At 35.8% G+C, this 6000-nt stretch overlaps 1 protein-coding gene across 2 annotated transcripts in view; it reads right to left on the bottom strand.

The window, feature by feature from the left end:
• Positions 1 to 5887: 5887 nt before the first annotated feature.
• LOC125658319 (sialin-like) overlaps positions 5888 to 6000 on the bottom strand; it is an 11180-nt gene continuing 11067 nt past the window's right edge. For both annotated transcript variants that reach the window (XM_048889542.2, XM_048889543.2), the window contains one exon: positions 5888 to 6000. This exon is cut by the window's right edge and continues 768 nt beyond it. The gene's annotated coding sequence lies outside the window, so the exon portion shown is untranslated.

The following is a 6000-nucleotide window of genomic DNA, read 5'->3' on the forward strand; positions in this document are numbered from 1 at the left end:
AAAAATCTTTTCAAGAACCACTGGGCCAGAAACGATGAAATTTATAGATAAGCTTTATTAGGTAGTGCAGATCTAAATTGTTAAAATCATGGCCCCCCGGGGGTTGGATGGGGCCACAATAGGGGATCAAAGTTTTACATACATATAGGAAAAATCTTTAAAAATCTTCTCAAGAACCACTGAGCCAGAAAAGCTGAGATTTATATGAAAGCTTCCTGATATAGTGCAGATTTTGAATTGTTAAAATCATGGCCCCCGGGGGTTGGATGGGGCCACAATAGGGGATCAAAGTTTTACATACAAATATATAGGAAAGATCTTTAAAAATCTTCTTCTCAAGAACCACTGAGCCAGAAAAGCTGAGATTTATATGAAAGCTTTCTGATATAGTGCAGATTCAGGTTTGCTAAAATCATTGCCCCATGGGGTAGGATGGGGCCACAATAGGGGATCAAAGTTTTACATACAAATATATAGGGAAAATCTTCTTCTCAAGAACCATTGGGCCAAAGAAGTTCACATTTTCATGAAAGCTTTCTGACATAGTGTAGATTCAAGTTTGCAAAAACTATGGCCTCCAGGGGTAGGTTTGGGGCCATAATAGGGACTACGGTTTTACATGCAAATATATATAGAAAGTCTTCTGATATGGACCAAGGTGACTCAGGTGAGCGATGTGGCCCATGGGCTTCTCGTTTAAACGCATGACCCCTAGGGCTTGGATGGGGCCACCATAGGGGATCAAAGTTTTATATAACTAATAAATAGAAAAAAATCTTTAAAAATTTTCTTCTTACGGTAGCTCACTTCACTAAAGCTTATACTCTGTATGACACTATGTCACAAGACGGCGATTTAAATGTTTTGTGAAATTATTTGTATCGATCAATTTGTTCGTATATCATCGTAGCTAAGTGGTTAAAGCATTGTGTTGGTGACCCGTAGATCTCAAGTTCAAATCCCCCAGAGTCTTTTGTTAATATGTGTTGAAATAATTTTTTTGAAAATCATGTTTTTATCCTTTGTATATTTTTTGCTTTTTTGGTATAAATACTTATTGTATATTATCATATCTTTTATAATTAAATCAATTCATGCTGATTTTAGAAACTATTTCTGGGTTGAATGAGTCACCTTAAGAACCATTGGACCAAAGAAGTTTACATTTGCTTGAAAGCTTCCTGACATGGTGCAGATTCACATTTGTAAAAATCATGGTTCACGGGGATCAAATGGGGACACAGTACGGGATCATTTTACATACAAATATATTGGGAAAACCATTAAAAATCACTGGGCCAGAAAAGTTTATATTTACATGAAAACTGCCTGACATAGTGCAGATTTAATTTATAGTAAAAACCATGGCCCCCGGGAGTAGGTTGGGGTCACAATAGGGATAAAAGTTTTACATGCAAATATATAGGAAAAATCTTTAAAAATCTTCTTCTCAAGAACCACTGAGCCAGAAAAACTGAGATTTACATGAAAGCTTCCTGATATAGTGCAGATTCAAGTTTGTTCAAATCATGGGCCCCGGGGGTTGGATGGGGCCACAATAGGGGATAAAAGTTTTACATACAAATATATGAGGGAAATCTTCTTCTCAAAAACCACTGAGCCAGAAAAGCTGAGATTTACATGAAAGCTTTCTGACATATTTCAGTTTGTTAAAATCATGGCTCCCAGGGGAGGATGGGGTCACAAGGGGAGATAAAAGTTTTACATACAAATATATGAGGAAAATCTTCTCAAAAACCACTGAGCCAGAAAAGCTGAGATTTACATGAAAGCTTTCTGACATATTTCAGTTTGTTAAAATCATGGCTCCCAGGGGAGGATGGGGTCACAAGGGGGGATCAAAGTTTTGCATACAAATATATAGGGAAATCTTATGAGCCAAGTGAATCAGGTGAGCGATGTGGCCCTTTGGCCTCTTGTTTATAATCGTACGTTTCTTTTCTTATTCGATTAGTTTCAACATTTGTCATATTAAGTTTTAAAGGGGGGTGTCTAGATGAAAACTATGTGAACTTAGTTTTTTGTGAGACATTGAACTTTTGATCTTGTCCCTAAGTGAAGAATATCGTTAAAACCAGACGTCTTTTTAGGAAACGAAGTTTGTCAATTCTTGCCATTTCTACATGCATTCACAGGATGCGACACAATGTCAAGAATGTTCGGCATCGGAACGGGTCTTGTACTTAAGAAAGCAATGGAATGTCAAAATGTAGACAAATCGCGAACAAATTCTGTATATGATTAGTTTTTAAATCGAGGCAGGCCACTGACAAACAAATTGATGGTGCAGGGGTTTCAACCGTCTCGTTTAAAGTCAGCATTTCGCAAATTCTATGGTCGTTATTACAATCTACTTTGCCAATACAACCTATCATTGGGTCAAATCTGTCCGACTTGTTTCATATCGATTGTTAGGCCGTTTTTGGCACAATGATTTTGAATAAGGGTAACTCCGTTTGCCCGATCAAAATATAGCGCTCACGGCGGGTGTAACCGGTCAACAGGGGTGCTTACTCCTCATAGGCACCTGATCCCACTTCTAGTATATCCAGGGGTCTGTGTTTGCCCACCTCTCTATTTTGTATTGCTTATAGGAGTTACAAGATGGATCACTGTTCGTTATTTTCACCTTCCTAAATGAGGATTCCATAGAGAGAAAAATATCTTCTGGTGTCGATGTCATATCGACTTTGTACAATGTGGAATACCATATAGAGACACTTATAGGAGATTTGCTTTGTGAAGTATTGTCTAACACAATATAATTTTTACAAGTTCGGTCATTGCCACTAACTACTAACTACAGCTGCAGAAGAGGAGTACTGCAAGAATTTTTCTAAGTAATAGAGTGGACTAAAGAAATGATTAATTTGGATCCTACGAACTGGGGCTTATCACTGCTTTCAGCAATTCTTGTATCCGTTAAAACTAAATTACAAGTCGTGTCAGATAAACTTTTGAACGTTCTTCGCTGTAAATGGAAGGCAAATTGTGACACTAGCCGTTGTACTTGTAAAAACATGGACTAAACTGTACTGCAATTACTCAAATGACCACTTATATAATTATCAGGCACGTAGCAACAATGGCTTTACCTCCTTTTATCATTACATGCAAAGTTGATTAATTTTTACCTGCAGAGGTCGATTTTTAGACAGATTGGTTGCCCTCCCTCCTCTTTTTGTTTTAAAATAGCATTGTCGTAAACTGTACACAGTGGAAGTGTAAAATTGAACTGAGAGAACAACCTTAGCCCCCACTCACCACACACACACCATTAAGGATTTTTATAACTTTGGATTAAAATTTACTTGTCAATTTTCAGGCAATATTGTGAAATTATCCTCAACACCCCCCCCCCCCCCACCCATTTTTATGATGCTGCGTGTTGGATTCATTTTGCTTTTAATTCTAGGTGTCAATTGTTTTTAAAACAGATTACTTCTGAAATCCTCGGTAGTAATTGCACAATAATTTGGGTAGAACTAAATGTCAAATATCATTATTTGCTATAACACCCCCCCCTTTTTTTTTTTTTGACGAAGTAGTGCACGTATTAAAGATTTCTTTATAAAATCTAAGAACCTGAACCTTGTTTCGTCATAGATATAGTACAAACTGTTAAAATTCAGCTTAATAAAGAATTTGGTAACGTAAACTTTACTCTTCACTGTTTTAAAATACTAATGGTAAGGGCGCCTCCAACTTCCGATGTAAGGGGAGTAACTGCAAAAATGTAGGTCATCTTTATCAGACCATTTTTGAAGGGGCACTTGTTTTGTGTTAACAGTTTATTTTAATGTATAAATCTTCATGTGGTAACTCATATATGCCTAATGGACAGGAAAAAGTATTTTCTTCCAAAATCCAGTTTTTAACAATTTTTGTTGGAAAATGAAGATTTCAGCCCAAAATTCGGAAAAGGAAAATAAATTTTGGTGCAGAAAGGTTTAGTTGTGCATTTGGACGTTCTATTCTTAAATTTATAAAATCAATGTCATATCTTCTATAAACAGTCATTTCCTATCATTTCCAGTTTTTCACTATTTTTGTTTTAGAAAAAGGTAGGGTTTCCTACCTAAAATGGTATTTTTCATATATATATTGCCAATAATATTATATTACTTACATGTTGAACAGTTTTTAAAATAAATCCTAACCTCATTTTTTTTATTGGTAGCCTCAAATGTATGAAAAAATGTGGGTTTTCTTAAAATTTCAATCTTTAACAATTATATTCAAAAAAGCAAGATTTTACCCAAAATTTACAGTCAAGGAAAGAATACATGTATATTCTGCTGTCAAAATTTTTAAATCGAACATTTCAAGGTTGAAATTTGAAATATGAAACTTATTTTTACTGTATGTTACATGAAATGGACTTTTCCTTCAATTTCCCGTTTTTAGCGATTTTCATGGGGAAAAAACCACATCATTTTACCCCAAAATTCCAATTTTCCCATTGAAATACAAAAGCCGATTTTTAATATGTTGTTTGCATGTGTTTTCTTATATGAATAATCAAAATTTCATTTCTGTTGCAATTAGTTTGAGGTTTAGCTCATATATGGCTTGACTGACTAGACTACGGGCTTATAAAGGTTCGCGCCGGAGATTTGGAGTAATGTCAATTTTTTGGGAAGTGTGTTTTTGATTTCTACATTGAAGAAGAATTAAGAAATTAAAAAGAACAAGATGCCCATAGGCCACATCGCTCACGTGAGTCACCCTGGCCCTATTTAAAGATTTTCCCTTACATATTCGCATGTAAAACTTTGATCCCCTATTGTGGCCCCAACCTACCCCCGGGGACCATGATTTGAACAAACTGGAATCTGCACTATGTCAGGAAGCTTTCAGATAAATATCTGCTCCTGTGGCCCAGTGGTTCCTGAGAAGATTTTTAAATGACCCCAATCTAGTTTTGCATGTTTGTGATCATCTCCCCTTTGAAGGGGACATGACTTTTCATTTGAACAAACTTGAAAGCCCTTAACCCAAAGATGATTTGATACAATTTGGTTGAAATTGGCCCAATGGTTCTGGAGAAGAAGATGAAAATGGGAAAAGCTTACAACGACGACGACAGACAACAGACATGGACAAATTTTGATCAGAAAATCTGACTTGAACCTTCGGCTCAGGTGAGCTAAAAACTTGACAAGAACCCTAAACGATGTTTCAATTTTAACACGATTATTGGATAGATCAACAAATCAGATAAATTTAGTCAGCAACTAAATGCAACCAAATCGTGTCACAATGAATGACAAATGTTCTTCAGTCATTCATCATTTTGTTTTGCAACATATATTGATTAATCTGTATGATTATAAAATTGAACTATCGATTATCGACTTTATTGTTGTGTTAGCAAAACACGAAGTCGGAAGTGGAAGCTGAGGTGTATCAATTTTCTCATAACTAGTTATTAAGTATGAATGAAGGTATATCGTAGAATAATGACCGCGGCATTCATTTGATCTCCGCGATAACTGTGGTATGTTTGTTTGTTTATTTGGCATACTGTATGGTTTATTGAAACAGTAACTTTGGAAGAACACATCAGAAATAACTACAGTCTGGATTTCACAAAAGATATGCTTGGCACGGGGACTGCACGACACGAGCTGATTAGAATTTGGGAATGAACTGTGCATGAGAACAGCTGTAGACAAGCACACATATTAATCGGATTCCGTGTAAGTTTTTCTTCATGCGAATATTGGGGTTCTGTGGCATCCATGTATTGCAGCCAATCATTTGGTTAAATTCAAAGATACCCTTTGAAGTTTTCTCAAATTCAATCATAAGATGCTCGTATGTAAGCCATATGGTTACCGCAGGATAAATTTACAGATTGTAATTGTAATTAAAAAAATTATATAGCGCCCTATCAACATTACTTCTCTAAAGCGCTTTACAAATATGAAAGAAAAGATAATATAAAATCGATGTGCACATACATGTGAATAAAAT

The sequence above is a fragment of the Ostrea edulis genome, chromosome 9 (assembly GCF_947568905.1).
Source record: "Ostrea edulis chromosome 9, xbOstEdul1.1, whole genome shotgun sequence".
In the NCBI taxonomy this organism is placed as follows: Eukaryota; Metazoa; Mollusca; class Bivalvia; order Ostreida; family Ostreidae; genus Ostrea; species Ostrea edulis.